General features: G+C 43.7%; 1 long non-coding RNA gene across 1 annotated transcript; it reads left to right on the forward strand.

Annotated features, from left to right (window-relative positions):
• Positions 1-392: 392 nt before the first annotated feature.
• LOC310641018 lies at positions 393-5966 on the forward strand. The gene is made up of 2 exons (XR_014492651.1): positions 393-704; positions 4153-5966. It is a non-coding gene; the product is annotated as an uncharacterized lncRNA (long non-coding RNA).
• The last annotated feature ends 12860 nt before the right edge of the window (positions 5967-18826 follow it).

The following is an 18826-nucleotide window of genomic DNA, read 5'->3' on the forward strand; positions in this document are numbered from 1 at the left end:
AAACTTCCAGTGTTGGAGCATTCAGCACTTCTAGAGGCAGGTTGTTCCACTGGTTACGGTAATTGTTCTGTCAGGAAGTTCCTCCTTAGTTCCAGGTTAGAGGTATTAATACTTCACGTGATCTTGATTCTATCCCTCTGTTAATGCAGCCTAGCACTGTGTTGGCTTTTTTGGCAGCTGCAGCACACTGCTGGCTCATATTTAAGTGATTGTCCACTAGCATTCCGAGATCCCTCACAGTCACTACTATTGAGCAAGGTACCAGGTATGCTATATCTGTGCATTTGGTTTTTCCCGTGTAAATGTACAGCCTTACTTTTTTCACCATTGAATTTCATTTTGTTAGATAGTGCCCAGTGTTCAGGTCTCTGCAGATCCACCTGTATCTTAAGCCTATCTTCTGGAGTATTGGCTATTCCTGCCAGCTTGGTGTCGTCTGCAAATTTGATGAGTTCCCCATCTGTCCCCTTGTCCAAATCATTGATGAAGATGTTGAAGAGCACTGGGGCCAAAACAGAGCCCTGGGGCACCCCACTACACACTTCCTTCCGTGTTAATGTGGTTCCTTTGAGGACTACACGCTGAGTACGGCCTGTCAGCCAGCTACGAATCCATCTGCTGGTGATGATGTTTAACCCACATTTTCCTATCTTATCAAGTAGTAGGTTGTGCTCTACTTTATCAAATGCCTTACTGAAATACAGGTAAATTATATCCACCGCATTCCTTTGGTCCACTAATTTTGTCACTTGGTCAAAGAATGCAATAAGATTTGCCTGGTGTGATCTGTTTTTGACAAACCCACGTTGGCTTTTAGTAATGACTTTGTTTGCATCTAGGTGTTTATGTTTATATTTGATGTTTCTAAAGGATATCCCTTAGAGATATCTATATCTAATTGAAATAAATTGTGTACATTTTATTAAGAAATGATAAATATAAATTGATATGAAATATAATTTATTTTGAAAATATATAACATATTGGTGCCTTATAGGTTTATCATTGAAAGTATGGATAAAACAGGAGACGACAGTAGTTGGAACTCATGGAATTTATTAATTTGTTTGCAGTCCATCTAACTTTGTAGAACTTTGTCCAAAGCAAGTGAGGGTTAGGAAGGGCAGGAGATTCCTCCCTTTCCTCTCCAGGTTGCTGAAAACAGCCCACCCACCGCCCAGAGGTACAAGAAAGGAAAAGCAGGTCTCTGGGGGCAACAGGAGACTCGGGTCTTTGCAGAGTCTGGCTTGCAATTTTGCTAATTTCCCCGTCACAGCTGCACTGACTGACATAGGGCCCTGTGGGCCAGGAGAAAGGGTAAAAGGCCAGTCCTACAAAGGCCTGCAGGCTGAAAGCTTCAGCTTTTTGGAAAAGACAGTGGAGAAAGGAGGTTACATTCCCTGGATTTGCAGCCTAGAGCCTCTGCCGGATGGGTGACCTGCCCTGCTGTGGCTGTTAAGAAGGAACAGATAAGTTGTCCTTTTTTTGCCAGTTTTTTTTTTTGCCAGTTTCAGCGAGATTAAGGCTTTTCCTTTTAAAGAGATGGGGATGGAAATTGAGTAAGGTTGGGAGCAAGAGGCAACGGGAAACAGTGGGAGGTTGCAATGGCCACCATTCTCAATATTGCAGTTTTGGTGGGAAATAGCAGGAGGGACCTTTCCAAGGGCCTTCCGAGGAGCAGAGCTTGGCAGTCTACCGGACAGGGCCCTTTCTGGCATGCCTGCCAGGCCATGCAGCACAATCTTCGGGTGACACTTGCAGGCCCCACTTCCCAGGCATTTAGAGACAAAGTAAAAACGCATGACCTTTGGTGAGATTTCTGAACAATCCTCTTGTGTGATTTTAAGACCGATTTCAATTGCATTAATGTTTATAGATTACAGTGTTAGTGTTTTGTGAAGCACTTTGATGGTAGAAGAAACAAAAGCTGCCTAGATATAAAATAACTTAGAAACAAATGTAAAATTAGAAATAGCTATAAGCATAGATTACATCTTAAACCTTAGCGTACTACACTCTAGGAATAAACATAACTCTAAATCAAATTTTGAAAATCATTAGGCTTAATTGCTGTCCACACTCTTAAAATAAAAAACACAGAAGCGTAACTTTTAACAATGCCTGCCTGCAACAGCAGTGCTTTTGTTTTTTATATCAAGTGAAAATCAGAGCAACATTATGCCACTGAAATTAGTTCAAATTAAGCATCAGGATAGGTTTCAGGTCGTAGCTCAGTCCAAGAGATGCACGATTACCCTATTCTTAAATCTTCCAAAATTCTTTTGGCAGCCACCAAAAGAAATAAATCTTTTAAATGGCATTTTAAGGTTATTCCTTATTAAAACCTTATTAATATTAATAGGGCATCATAGTCTTCCTTAACTTGGTTTAAGGCTTTTGAAGCAGGACTCCTTCTGTGCCTGTGTTGCAGCAAATGGACCTCCCATTGTCCTATTAATAATAAGGTGTTAATGATACAGAAAGGGACGTGGTGGCTCAGTGGGCTAGGACGCTGAGCTTGTCGATCAGAAGGTTGACAGTTTGGCAGGTTGAATCCCGAGTGCCGCGTAACAGAGTGAGCGCCTGTTACTCGTCCCAGCTTCTGCCAACCTAGCAGTTCGAAAGCACGTAAAAATGCAAGTATAAAAATAGGGACCACTCCGGTGGGAAGGTAACAGCGTTCTGTGCACCTTTGGCGTCTAGTCATGCCGGCCACATGACCACGGAGACGTCCTCGGACAAGCGCTGGCTCTTCGGCTTTGAAACGGAGATGAGCACCGACCCCTAGAGTCGGAAACGACTAGCATGCATGTGCGGGGGAACCTTTACCTTTACCTTACTAATGATACAGAAAAATAACCTTCAAATGCCATTAAAAAGGTTTGTTAATTGTGGCTGCTTGGAACACAGGACAGCACTATTTTCAGTCCCACAAGGACTACAGAACAAGCACAGAAGAAGGAATCCTGCTTCAAAAGCCTTTAAAACAAGGGTGTCAAACTCAATTTCATTGAGGGCCACATCAGCATTGTGGTTGCCCTGGGGGGGCCAGGTAGGTATGGCCAGGGTGGGCACGGCCTACTGGATGGGCGCAACTGGAGTGCGTATGGCCTACTGGGTGGGCATGGCCAGCTCTACATCATTGGCATCAAGGGTGCCTATGGGGGCCTGAGCAGGAGTGGGACAGATCTGGGGGTCTCTGGGCCAGGGCCAAGGCAATGGGGACCATTCCCTCACTGTTTCCAGGATGGCTTTGGGGGCCACATGAAACCACTTTGCGGGCCGGATCTGGCCCCCGGGCCTTGTGTTTGACATGTCTGCTTTAAAAGGTTTGTTTCTTTTGGTGGCTGCTGCAATATATGCTTTGACACAGTTTTCCGTCCCACAGCATTAGCAATCGAGGGCACCGTAGTATACCTTTTCGATGGCCTCAGTGCTATCTCTAAGGGACAGAAAACCATGTCCTCTCTTGGTCCAAGCAGGTACGGCAGCCATCAAAAGAAATAAATCTTTTAAATGGCATTATAAGATTATTCTTTATTAATAAGATCTTATTAATACTAGGCCATTTAATTCTGCATCTGTGTCTCAGCAAAATGGCCATCTGTCACCCTATTAATATCAATAACCTTAAAATCCTATTTAAAAGGTTTTTCTTTCGGCGGCCGCAATACCGGGTTTGACCACAGGAGGGCACAGTTTCCCGTCCCATAGCATTAACACAGATGCTGTCGTAGGCCTTTGGCTTAGGATCGGGACACCGAGAAGCAAAGCGCAGAGCGTCCCCTTTCACAGATACCTCGATACGGCCACTTCCTGCCCGTCCTTTTTAGTCTTCCCGGCCAACTTCCTTTCACAGCGACTTTCTGGCCATGGTGGACTTCCTGTTAGCTCAGCCGCAGCTTTTGTTGTGCTACAAAGATCGCGAAGCTCCTTTTTAGAGTCGGGGTTAGGGTTATTCTTTATTAATAGAACCTTATTAATACTATTTAATTCTGCGCCTGTGTCTCAGCAAAATGGCCATCACCCTATTAATATCAATGATGCGTTAGTATTATCAATAATATTAACATTAGTAATAAGGCGTTAAGAATAAAGATGGAGAATAATAACCTTAAAATCCTATTTTAAAGGTTTGTTTCTTTTTGGCAGCCGCAACATCCGGATTGACCACAGGAGGGCACGCTTTTCCGTCCCATCACATTAGTATTGATGCCCTAGGATCGTTTGGCCTAGGATCGGGACACCGAGAAGAGAAGCACCAAAGCGCAGAGTGTCAGCCAAAGCGCCGCCCGTGTACGCTTCTCACGGCTGCCTTCCGGTCCTTCCGTTTTTGATCATTCCCCTAACGTCCTTTCAGACAGAGACCTCGGCATGGTGGGCTTCCTGTCCTATCAAATCCGTCGTCCCCCAGGGCCTTTGAAAAACGACCTTTCCATCCCATAGCATTAACATGGAGGCCATCGTAGGCCTTTTCGAAGACCTCAGTGCTGCTATCGCTAAGGAAGGGAAAACAGTGCCCTCCTGTGGTCCAATCCGGTGTAGCAGCTACCAAAATGGCGTTTTAAGATTAATAAAACCTTATAAAATATTAGGCCATCTTATTCTGCGCCTGTGTCGCAAAATAGGGCCACCCGTAGCCCTATTCATATAAGTTGTCACTAATAAAGACAGAGAACAATAACCTTAAAATGCTATTAAAAAGGTTTCTTTCGGCGGCCGCAATACCGGGTTTGACCACAGGAGGGCACGGTTTCGCGCCCCATAACATTAATATTGAGGCTGTCGTAGGCCTTTTGCCTAGAATCGGCACACCGAGAAGCGAAGCGACAAAGCGCAGAGCGTCCCCTTAACAGAGATCACGTAATGGCCGACTTCCTCTCCGTTCCTTTTAGTCTTCCCGGCCAACTTCCTTTCGCGGCGACTTTCTGGCCACGGCGGACTTCCTGTCAGCTCAGCCGCGTCTTGTGTTGTGCTACGAAGATCGCGGAGCTGCTTTTTAGAGCCGGGGCCGGCGCTCAAGGTTTTTGGCGTCCTGGTCGAGAATGGGGTTCCGTCCCGCCTCGGGGCTCTCCTCGATGGCTGCCAAGCAAGGCAGCCGTTATAACGGTGTTTCCCAGCGCCCCAGTCCCGGATGTAGAAGAACGAGCGGTATGGCGCTTCACTGTATTAGACCTTAATAGGTTCCCCGCTGACCCCCGTCCACCAAACCAAGAGGTTTTCATTCAAGAATAGTTTGGTTTGACCTGCCCTGCTATTTCTTTAAGGAGATTGTACGTACATACGTTCCTTTTTAATAATAAGAAGATTGGAAGGGACCTTGGAGTCCCTTGGAGTCCAATCCCCTGCTTAGGCAGAGCTTACAGAACCACAGAGTTGGAAGGGACCTTGGAGGTCATCTAGTCCAACCCCCTGCTCAGGCAGGAAACCCTATACCATTTCAGACAAATGGCTGCCCAGTCTCTTCTTAAAAACTTCCAGTGTTGGAGCATTCGCCACTTCTGGAGGCAGGTTGTTCCACTGGTTAATTGTTCTAACTGTCAGGAAGTTTCTCCTTAGTTCTAGGTTTTGGGGTGAGGCACATCATCATATTTCACATCATCAAGTGAAAATCGGAGGAATATTATGCCACTGAAATTAGTTCAAATTAAGCATCAGGATAAGTTTCAGGTGTTAACTCAGTTAATGAGATGCACAATTGCCCTAGTCCATACATTTGGAAAAATATGGAGAGATCAGGGAATGATCAATAGTAAAGGGAAAGAGTTGGCTTATGAAAAGTTGATAGTGGAAGTTAAAAAGACAGAAGTTAGGCCAGAGTGGCAGGAGAAAAGGATAAGATGGAAAGAGAGAAACATGGGAAGTAGAAGAAAGTGAGTGGTGGATGTTGCAAGATGGAAGACGGATGTTGGAAAGAAAGAAAGAAAGAAAGAAAGAAAGAAAGAAAGAAAGAAAGAAAGAAAGAAGAAAGAAAACAATAGCTAGGACACAGAAGCAGCCACTGAAAGGGGGTTGCAAGGGATGAGTGATACTTTAAAAAAAACAGGATGGTTGTATTTATACTCTAGTTAAATAAATCTGTGATAAATGTATGATATGTAAACAAGTAAATAAAAAGCTCTATAATATCTAGTGGTGAGGCTATTTCAATGCGTTCAAGTTGAATTTAAATTATCTCAAGTGGGGAAAATTCCACAATTTGAAACTAATGACATGTTTATAAAGGATTAGATACTGGGGCTGTTTTCTGCTTTGTCTTCTCAGGAAACAAGGATTGCTAGCCCAGACACCTCCATTGGAGTATGCTGTCCACAAGTTTCAGCCTGGTCATTGGGTCCTGATAAAAACCTGGCGTGAAGAAAAACTTACTCCAGCCTGGGATGGTCCCTACCAAGTACTCCTAACAATTGAAACAGCAGTTTGAAAGAAAGAAAAAGGGTGGAGCCAAAAGAGTGGAAAATAATTCCTGGAGAAGACCCGCTGTGAATAAAAATTACCAAAAACTGATGTGATCATTGTGGGATGAATAGCTTGGATTTTGTTTGTGGTTTTTCTCATTGCAGGAGTAGCAGCTTTCTGGCTTTTTCGATCTGAGTGGTGGCCTATGGTGTACCATCCAAAGGATTCCAGAGGAAGCTGTGGACCTCCGCATTCTACAAACCCTTACATAATATGTTGGTTCTGTGATTGCAACTGTATCACTGAATGCTGTTGTTGTTATCAATGTGATTGTGGACCAGTCTGTCCCTATGAAGAACCTTGTGACATAATAATAGTGGAAGATTGGTTACAAATGTGTAAAGGTCCGACACCAAAAGAGCCTTTCTATCCCACATACCCAATTATAGGAGAAATTGAAATTGAGACAGCGGAAACACAACCTGACCTAAATTCAGTTATATTGGGAGATAGTGATATTCAAATTCCATTGGAGGATATAGAATGGATAGATTTAAGGTGTATATAGGCTAATCAAACATATTATTGGGACAATTAAGGTAAGGGATGAGGTTTTGTACCAAGTTACATTGAATACTACTGATATCACATTTCAAGTTGATGCTAATGCTGCTAAACATATTAGCATGTTGACAAAAAATAAACATCAAGACCTTTCGGGTTTCAAAAATAGAAACATGCCCAGGATGGAGTAATATATGATGAATGACAAATAGTTGGTACTCTCCCTGGACCCAAGATGAAATAGAGAGTGACTAATAAAACTACATGGAAGGAAAGAATCAATTGCTATAAAACATCAAGTAGATAAGAACATTGGGAGGATTTTTGGAGTCCCTTTAATTTTTTTTATAATCTATTTCTAGATTTTAAGAGATGGGGTAACACAGGGATTGCATTTTAATTACTAATTATAGTTACAGGAGTAATTTGCTGTTTGCAGTGTTTTAGTGGATTATTTTAGTATGCAAAGAATATGTTCTTTTTAAGAGGACAGCAATATATCAAAATAGGTTAGCATTAGATTATTTGCTGGCAGAAGAAGGAGGTGTGTGTGGAAAATTTAACCTAACTGTTGTTTGCAAATAGATGATAACGGAAATGTTATAGAAGAAATTACTAATAGAATGTGAAAATTAGTACATGTCCCTGTACAAACTTGGACTGGAATATTGAATAATGGCTTTTTAGGGGGAATTTTTAGAAATTGGAAGCAAGCTTTGTTTATGCTTGTAATAATCATTATGGGATTAATGTTTTTACCTTGTCTTATTATTTATTTAATTTCTATACTGCCCTTCTCCCGAAGGACTCAGGGCGGCGTACAGGGCAATAAAATGCAATAAAATACAATATACAAAAGTTAAGAATTAAATAGAAAAGCCCAATTACAATAAAAGTTAATTACAATTTAAAACCCCCAAAACCCATCAGACCAGGCCGGCTTGTTCAAATAGATGAGTTTTCAGGTCACGGCAGAAGGAGCGAAGGTCAGGAGCCGTCCGGAGCTCAACCGGTAAATGATTCCAAAGGTCTGGCGTGCCCACAGAGAACGCCCTCCCCCTGGGGACCACCAGCCGACACTCTGACCGACGGCACCCTGAGGAGGTCCTCTGTGGGAGCGCACTGGACGAAGGGAAGTTGATGCTGGCAGCAGGTGATCCCTGAGGTACTCCGGACCCATGCCATGTAGGGCTTTGAAAACCATTACCAGCACCTTGAATCTCACCCGGAGGGCAACTGGAAGCCAATGCAGCTCGCGGAGCAGAGGTGTTACATGGGAGTATTGGGAGACCCCCAACACAACTCGCGCGGCTGCCTTCTGCACCAGTTGAAGCCTCCGAGTGGTCCTCAAGGGCAGCCCCCATGTACAGAGCATTGCAGTAGTCTAAACGAGAGGTCACGAGAGCATGAGTGACTGTACGCAAGGCATCCCGGTCCAGATAGGGTCGCAACTGGCACACCAGGCGAGCCTGGGCAAAGGCCCCCTTAGTCACCGCTCCTATATGATCTTCCAAGGAGAGCTGTGAATCCAGGAGGACACCCAAGTTCCGAGCCCTATCTACGGGGGGTAATACCTCACCCCCATGGTTAAAGATGGAATAACCTGAATTTCCCGAGATGTCGGCACCTACAACCACTCAGTCTTGTCGGGATTGAGCCGAAGCCTGTTCCTCCCCATCCAGACCCAAACCGCCTCCAGGCAACGGGACATCACATCGAGGGCATCACTGGGGTGGAGATGAAAAGCTGGGTATCCTCAGCATACTGATGATACCTGACCCCAAAACCACAAATGATCTCACCCAGTGGCTTCATATAGATGTTGAACAGGAGAGGCGAGAGGACCGACCCCTGAGGAACTCCACAAACGAGAGGCCTTGAGGCCGACCTCTGCCCTCCTGCCAACACCGACTGCGAATGTCCCAGGAGGTAGGAGGAGAACCACTGCAAAACAGTGCCTCCCACTCACAACCCCCTGAGATGCCGCAGTAAAATACCATGGTCGATGGTATCGAAAGCCGCTGAGAGGTCTAATAGGACTAGGACAGAGGAACAACCCCTGTCCCGAGCCAGCCAGAGATCATTCACCAGTGTGACCAATGCTGTCTCCGTGCTGTACCCGGGCCTGAAGCCCGATTGGTACGGGTCCAGATAATCAGCTTCTTCCAGGAACAGAGGGAGCTGATGCGCCACCACACACTCAACCTTTGCAAGAAAGCGAAGGTTGGACACCGGACAATAGTTGTTTAAAACAGCCGGGTCCAGGGCAGGCTTCTTGAGGAGGAGTCTCACCACCGCCTCCTTCAAGGCAGCGGGAAAGCTACCCTCACTCAAATAAGCAGTTATCACTGCCTGGAGCCAGCCTCATGTCCCCTCCCAAGCCGCATACACCAGCCAGGAGGGGCACGGGTCCAGTAAACACGTGGTGGAGCTCAGCCTCCCCACGATCCTGTCCACATCTTCTGGAGTCACAGGATTGAACTCTTCCCAGGTAACATCACCAAGACCGCCCATGTCCTCACCGTCAGACTCTGCCCAGTCGGAGTCCAGACCGGTCCAGATCCGAGCGATTTTGTCCGACATGTTACATGTTTTGTGCCAGCCCATGGCAGTTCCCTAAATAAGTCATCAGATGGAGCAAAGAGGCTTCTTTGCTCCCCTGCAGCAGCCCCATTGGCGAGAGAGTTTTATGGCTAGGGAGGGGCCGAGACCCCCCATAAATACCTCTGCCCAGGGGCTGTTCCTTTGTTCTGCTTCTCTTTTTCTATCTCCTCACTTGCATGCATTCTCTATCATACAAGCATGGATGCTTCCATGCCATATAGCTTCTTTTTATATAACCTGTCGATGAATAAAGCTTCATAATGACTGCATTTCTGCATTCTGCCTATTTTACTTGGAAGCACCTTAACGTCCCATCGATCTCTTGTGAAAGCTGCTTCACACGACAGACGTTGGCTAAACTCCTCAGCACGACCCTGCAAGGGCTCCTCCCTCCCCTCCTGATTAAGGAGGGAGCGGGTCACCCTAAACAGGGCGGCCGGGCGATTATCTGCGGATATTGTTCAGAGTACAGTGGAAGGAATAATACAAATTAATCAGAAGGAATCATTAGGGAGAAAAATGTATAACCTTACACAAATCAAAGACGAAACTAATTTTGTAGAATATGAAAGGAAATTAGAAATACAAAGAAATTTGGAAAGATTTTAATGTTTTATTTTTAAAGAATGGTTAAAAAGAAAAAGGGTGGATTTGTGGAAAATAACTGGAAGTAGTGAGGAAGTTTAAAAATAAATATATATATGCTTTTAGTATTATCGTGTAATCATATTTTATATTTTATAATAATCATTTTATAATCAATTGCTTGAGTAGATGCTTTGAGAATATACAGGCCTCAAGTGGAGGGAGGGGGAGAACAGGAGTTACTATGGGGCCCAAATGTGAGTCACTATCTAGGAATTGTTTTTAAGTACCTTCTGGTGCCTGGTACCCCTGGCAGGTGTAGAACATGGGAGACATCTCTTCCCTAGAAACAGGATAGTAGAGGAGGGACCTTATTAGTATAATCTAAGCAAAAAGGGGCGGAGATAACGTATTCATTAACCACCATTAATCCCCTTCAACCATCATTGACCCCAATTAAGCTCACTAACCCAATTAACCCTAACCCTCACCCCCTAACCCTGACCCTGACCCTAACCCTAACCCTTAACCCCAAACCCTAACCCTTACCCCTACCCCTAACACTAACCCCTAACCCTATCTCCTATCCCTATCCCTAACCCCTAACCTTCACCCCTAACCCTAAACCCTAACCCTAACCCCAAAACCTAACCCTAACCCCTAACCCTTAACCCTAACCCATAATGCTAACCCTAACCGCTAACCCTAACCGCTAACTTTAACCTCTAACCCTAAGCCCTAACCCTAACACATAACCCTAACCCATAATCCTAACCTAACCCTAACCCCTAACCCTAACCCCTAACCCTAAACCTAAACCTAAACCTAAACCCAAGCTCTTTTTCTATGTTATTCTTTATCATCCCCCTAACTTCCGTTCTCAGCATGGCGGACTTCCTGTCCGTTCAAACTTGTAGTTCCCGAAGACCTTTTGGTCCGTTCTTCTTAATCATTCAATTGTTAATGGGGTTTAATGGGATGAATTGTGGTCAATGGAGGTTAATGGGGGTTAATAGGGGTTAATGGGGTTTAATGGGTTTAATGAAGGTCAGTGGTGGTTAATGGGGATAATCGAGGTTAATAATGGTCAATGGGCGTTAATGGGGGTTGAAGCAGTTAATGGGGGTCAATGGTGGTTTATGGGGGTTAATGGGGGTTAATGGGGGTTAATGGGGGTTAATGGGGGTTAATGGGGGTTAATGCAGTTAATAGGGGTCAGTGGTGGTTTATGGGGGTTAATGGTGGTTAATGAAGGTTAAAGGTCGTTAATAGGGTTTAATGGGCTTAATTGGGGTCAATGATGGTTAAAGGGGATTAATAGTGGTTACTGAAGTTTAATGGTGGTTAATGGGGATTAATGGGGGTTAATGTAGGTTAATGGGAGTTAATAGGGGTTAATGGCGGTTAATGGGGTTAATGGTGGTTAATGGCAGTTAATGGTGGTTAATGGGTTTTAATGGGGTTAAAGGAGGTCAATGGTGGTTAATAGGGGTTAATGGTTCTTAATAATGGTCAATGGGTGTTAATGGGTGTTAATGGTGGATAATGAAATTAATGGAGTCAATGGGGGTTAATGGTGGGTAATTGAGGTTAATGGAGGTTAATGGTGGTCAATGGAGGTTACGGTTAGGGTTAGGGTTGGGTAAGGGTTAGGGTTAGGGTGTTTAATCCCATTAAAATGCATTTACTGCCATTAACCACCGTTAACCCCCACTAACCACCATTGACAACTATTAATTCCAATAAACCCCATTAACCCTATAAACCACCATTGGCCTCCATTTACCCCTTTAAAATCCATAAACTGCCATTAACAGCCATTAACCACCATTAACCATCATTAAACTCCATTAAATGCCATTAACCCCCATTAACCCCATTAACCTCCATTAACCTCCTTTAATCCCCATTAACCACCATTATTCTTCATTAACCACCATTAACCCCCTAAACCACCACTGACCCCTATTAACTGCATTAGCCCCCATTAACCCCCATTAACCTTCATTAACCACCATTGACCACTATTAATTCCATTAAACCCGACTTCCGGTGGTGATGCAACACTGAAGACAGCCGTTTTCGGGCTGCCCGCTCCGCAGCTGTGTTTTTCCATCGTAAACAGCGCCGATCAGCTGTTTAGATGGATTTGAAGCCCCCTCCTCGGGAGAAGAGGAGGGGGTGAGGCCCCAGGTAGGGGTTGAGCTCTCCGGGGCTGCCTGAGCTGAGAGCTTGGGCGGCTGAAGGATGAGCCCCCCCGAAGCCTGGGTTGCTCCGAGCTGCGCAGCGCCTCTGCTCCGGGATTATTGGAGCAGAGCCACGCGTTAGCAACCACCCCTGCCAAAAGGAAATACTTTTGATTATCAAGATGCAGGCAGAGCGGTACAGGAGGTCAAGGTGAAGCGGACTCTTTATTTTTACTCTCTAGCTCAATGGATTTTATAGCTTCAAAGTGAAAGTGCGTAATAAGTGAAAGTGGGGGAAGATGGCGGCTAAAACTTCTAAAGCTCTCCGGAATGCGGGGTCTTCCCTGGTGCAAGAGACCTCATTGCAAGCTTTGCTTCCTCCTGCATCTCCCCCGGCATTGACGCTTAAGGATTTACAAGACGCTCTTGGAAAGCATGCACAATTGATGTCTGATATGTTGGATGAAAAGTTGAAAAAGCTGGAGGAGAAAATGGAGGAGAAAATGGAGAAATTGGAGAAGAAGATGGAAGAGAAGCTGAGAGCAATGAGGGTGGACATCTTGTCTAAGGTTGAATCCGTAGCTGAATGTGTGCTGCAGCTGGATATAAAAGTGGAGGATCTCAGTCAAAAGAACTCTATATTAGAAGCAAAGGTATTAGAAAATGAAAATATAAGGGATAAAATGGACGAAGAATTGAGCCTTGTTCAGTATCATCAGATGCAGCATGCTATTAGAATTAGGGGTTTAAAGGAGAATGGTAAAGAAGATTTAAAGCAGCTGATTTCTGAGGCTCTGGAAGGGGTACTGGGCCAGTCAGCATCTGAAATTGAGGGAAATATGGACAAAGTTTTTCGTGTAAATTCATGGATTGCAAGACAGAGGAAGTTACCCAGAGATGTGGTGGTCTATTTTACAAAGAGAGTAATGAGAGATGAAGTCATTCAAGCTGCTTATGATACTAATTTGGTAGTGGCTGAACAAGAAGTTTTGGTTTTAAAAGAGATCCCTCCGAAGATCCTAAGGAGAAGGAAAGATTTTGCATTTCTAGTACAGGAACTTAAGAAACGTGATATTAAGTTTAGATGGGAGATTCCAGTCGGATTGGTGGCGACGTATGAAGGTAAAAGACATCGTTTGGTTACTGTGGCTCAGGCACGTGATTTTTATAGTAATGTGTTAAAAGCAACCCCCCTTCATTTTTGGAAGCTGCAAAAGGATACGGTGGGGGAAAGCTTCAAGACGTTGCAGATAGACAGACAGAGGACAATGGTGTTGGAGGGGATCAAGTCACAGTTTCATCGGTTGCTGCAGGAAGCCAGAAGATGACGCGTGCCGCCCTAAGAAGAGCGAGACGAGAGCAAGAGCAAGACCAGCAGAAAGTTATGGAATCTTCAAAGTGTGCTTACAGTGAAGATGTGGGAGGAGAGCGGTCTAAAGAAGTTTTGGGGGTTATGACAGAGGTGCTCCAAAAGTTTTGGGGCGTTAAGATTGCTGATTAATTTTTAGATTAGAATGTCAATGGAGTAAAATTATTATAGAGGAGAAAGAAAGTTTTTTTTTTCTTTTCTTTTCTTTTTGTTAATATTTTACACAATTTAAGATTGCTTGCTAGAAAAGTATATTAGGGTTATGGACTTAAAGTATGTGTTGAATGGGTATGTAAGCTCCTAATTAATAATAAGTTGTCTTAGAGATTGCCTAAATCTTTTTTTTATATACTCTTTGTATTTGAACTTAAGGATGATTTGGAATTGCGAGACATTTGGCGTGATACATGCAAGAACTATTTTTGATCATAGTTTAGTTTGGTTGGAGATTATTAAGATTAACAGAGATAGGCGCTTTTGGCGTGTAACTGAGAATTTGGAAATTAGAGAAAGGTGGGAGAATGCAAATAGCAGGTGAAAGTTTTTTTGTTTTTTTTGTTTTCTTTTTTCTTTTCTTTTGAAATTAATATGAATAAGGACTGGGATTAAGAAAATTTATTTTGGGTAAAGCTCTTTTTCTGTTTTCCTCTTTTTTCTACTTTATTTGTAATATTAATATTGTTTGTATTCATTTTATATGAGCTAGAGAGAGATAGAATTTATAGTTTATTGTTGTTAACATAGGGGTGTTTATGTTTGTTTTTTGATTTTATGCCCTGTATTTAGCTCTGGGAAGTCGAGGGGGGGGAGGAGGGAGTGGGGGTGAGGGATAGGGAGGGTTGGATGGGGGTGGGGGAGGGGGGGATTAAAGTAAAAATGTATTGTAAAACTTTAAAAAAAAAATCCATTAAACCCCATTAACCCTATAAACCACCATTGACCTCCATTAACCCGATTAAAACCCATTAACTGCCATTAACCACCATAAACCACCATTAACCCCCTAAACCACCACTGACCACTATTAATTGCATTAGACCCCATTAACCCCCATTAACTTCATAAACAGCCATTAACCCCATAAACCACCATTGACCCCATTAAATGCATCAAACCTCATTAACCACCATTGACCATTATTAACGCCCATTATCCTCATTAACCAACACTGACACACATGAACCCCACTAAAACCCATTAACCACCATTAATCCAATTTAACCATCATTGACCCCAATTAAGCTCACTAACCCAATTAACCCTAACCCTAACCCTCACCCCCTAATGCTAACCCTAACCCCTTACCCTAACCCTAACCCTAACCCTAACCCTAACCCTCACCCCCTAACCCTAACCCTAACCCTAGCCCTAACCCTAAACCTAACCCCATACCCTAACCCTAACCCTAAACCTAACCCCATACCCTGACCCTAACCCTAACCCCTAACCCTATTCCTAACCCTTAACCCCTAACCCTAACACTAACTCCTAACCCTACCTCCTATCCCTATCCCTAACCCCTAACCCTCACCCCTAGGGTTTAGGGTTTGGGGTTTGGGGTTTGGGGTTAGGGTTAGGGTTCGGGTTAGGGTTAGGGTTAGGGTTGGGTAAGGGTTAGGGTTAGGGTGTTTAATCCCATTAAAATGCATTAACTGCCATTAACAGCCATTAACCCCCACTAACCACCATTGACCACTATAAATTCCATTAAACCCCATTAACCCTATAAACCACCATTGACCTGCATTAACCCCATTAAAACCCATTAACTGCCATTAACCACCATTAACCTTCATTAACCACCATTAACCACTATTAATTCCATTAAACCCCATTAACCACAATTTTCCTCCATTAACCCCATTAAGACCCATTAACTGCCATTAACAGCCATTAACCCCCACTAACCACCATTGACCACTATTAATTCCATTAAACCCCATTAACCCTATAAACCACCATTGACCTCCATTTAACACTTTAAAACCCATAAACTGCCATTAACAGCCATTAACCATCATTAAACTCCATTAAATGCCATTAACCCCCATTAACCCCATTAACCTCCATTAACCTCCTTTAATCCCCATTCACCACCATTATTCTTCATTAACCACCATTAACCCCCTAAACCACCACTGACCCCTATTAACTTCATTAGCCCCCATTAGCCCCCATTAACCTTCATTAACCACCATTGACCACTATTAATTCGATTAAACCCCATTAACCCTATAAACCACCATTGACCTCCATTAACCCCATTAAAACCCATTAACTGCCATTAACCACCATAAACCACCATTAACCTTCATTAACCACCATTAACCCCCTAAACCACCACTGATCCCTATTAATTGCATTAGACCCCATTAACCCCCATTAACTTCATAAACAACCATTAACCCCATAAACCACCATTGACCCCATTAAATGCATCAAATCCCATTAACCACCATTGACCATTATTAACGCCCATTATCCTCATTAACCACCACTGACCCACATGAACCCCACTAAAACCCATTAACCACCATTAATCCACTTTAACCATCATTGACCCCAATTAAGCTCACTAACCCAATTAACCCTAACCCTAACCCTCACCCCCTAACCCTAACCCTAACCCCTTACCCTAACCCTAACCATAACCCTCACCCCCTAACCCTAACCCTAACCCTAGCCCTAACCCTAACCCTAACCCCACACCCTAACCCTAACCCTAACCATAAACCTAACCCCATACCCTAACCCTAACCCTAACCCTGACCCTGACCCTAACCCTAACCCTAACCCTAACCCTGACCCCTAACCCTAATCCTAACCCTTGACCCCTTACCCTAATACTAACTCCTAACCCTACCTCCTATCGCTATTTCTAACCCCTAACCCTCACCCCTAGGGTTTAGGGTTTAGAGTTTAGGGTTTGGGGTTTGGGGTTTGGGGTTTGGGGTTTGAGGTTTGGGGTTTGGGGTTAGGGTTAGGGTTAGGGTTAGGGTTAGGGTTGGGTAAGGGTTAGAGTTAGGGTGTTTAATCCCATTAAAATGCATTAACTGCCATTAACCACCGTTAACCCCCACTAACCACCATTGACCACTATTAATTCCATTAAACCCCATTAACTCTATAAACCACCATTGACCTCCATTTACCCCTTTAAAACCCATAAACTGCCATTAACAGCCATTAACCACCATTAACCATCATTAAACTCCATTAAATGCCATTAACCCACATTAACCCCATTAACCTCCTTTAATCCCCATTCACCACCATTATTCTTCATTAACCACCATTAACCCCCTAAACCACCACTGACCCCTATTAACTTCATTAGCCCCCATTAGCCCCCATTAATCTTCATTAACCACTATTGACCACTATTAATTCCATTAAATCCCATTAACCCTATAAACCACCATTGACCTCCATTAACCCCATTAAAATCCATTAACTGCCATTAACCACCATTAAACTTCATTAACCTTCATTAACCACCATTGACCACTATTAATTCGATTAAACCCTATTAACCCTATAAACCACCATTGACCTCCATTAACCCCATTAAAACCCATTAACTTCCATTAACCACCATAAACCACCATTAACCTTCATTAACCACCATTAACCCCGTAAACCACCACTGACCCCTATTAATTGCATTAGACCCCATTAACCCCCATTAACTTCATAAACAGCCATTAACCCCATAAACCACCATTGACCCCATTAAATGCATCAAACCCCATTAACCACCATTGACCATTATTAACGCCCATTATCCTCATTAACCACCACTGACCCACATGAACCACACTAAAACCCATTAACCACCATTAATCCACTTTAACCATCATTGACCCCAATTAAGCTCACTAACCCAATTAACCCTAACCCTAACCCTAACCCTCACCCCCTAACCCTAACCCTAACCCCTTACCCTAACCCTAACCATAACCTTCACCCCCTAACCCTAACCCTAACCCTAGCCCTAACCCTAAACCTAACCCCATACCCTAACCCTAACCCTAACCATAAACCTAACCCCATACCCTAACCCTAACCCTGACCCTGACCCTAACCCTAACCCTAACCCTGACCCCTAACCCTAATCCTAACCCTTGACCCCTTACCCTAATACTAACTCCTAACCCTACCTCCTATCGCTATCCCTAACCCCTAACCCTCACCCCTAGGGTTTAGGGTTTAGAGTTTAGGGTTTGGGGTTTGAGGTTTGGGGTTTGGGGTTAGGGTTAGGGTTAGGGTTAGGGTTAGGGTTGGGTAAGGGTTAGAGTTAGGGTGTTTAATCCTATTAAAATGCATTAACTGCCATTAACCACCGTTAACCCCCACTAACCACCATTGACCACTATTAATTCCATTAAACCCCATTAACCCTATAAACCACCATTGACCTGCATTTACCCCTTTAAAACCCATAAACTGCCATTAACAGCCATTAACCACCATTAACCATCATTAAACTCCATTAAATGCCATTAACCCCATTAACCCCATTAACATCCATTAACCTCCTTTAATCCCCATTCACCACCATTATTCTTCATTAACCACCATTAACCCCCTAAACCACCACTGACCCCTATTAACTTCATTAGCCCCCATTAGCCCCCATTAACCTTCATTAACCACCATTGACCACTATTAATTCCATTAAACCCCATTAACCCTATAAACCACCACTGACATCCATTAACCCCATTAAAATCCATTAACTGCCATTAACCACCATTAACCTTCATTAACCTTCATTAACCACCATTGACCACTATTAATTCGATTAAACCCCATTAACCCTATAAACCACCATTGACCTCCATTAACCCCATTAAAACCCATTAACTTCCATTAACCACCATAAACCACCATTAACCTTCATTAACCACCATTAACCCCCTAAACCACCACTGACCCTTATTAATTGCATTAGACCCCATTAACCCCCATTAACTTCATAAACAGCCATTAAGCCCATAAACCACCATTGACCCCATTAAATGCATCAAACCCCATTAACCACCATTGACCATCATTAACGCCCATTATCCTCATTAACCACCACTGACCCACATGAACCCCACTAAAACCCATTAAC

This window comes from Vipera ursinii (genome assembly GCF_947247035.1).
Source record: "Vipera ursinii genome assembly, chromosome: 5".
Taxonomy (NCBI): domain Eukaryota; kingdom Metazoa; phylum Chordata; class Lepidosauria; order Squamata; family Viperidae; genus Vipera; species Vipera ursinii.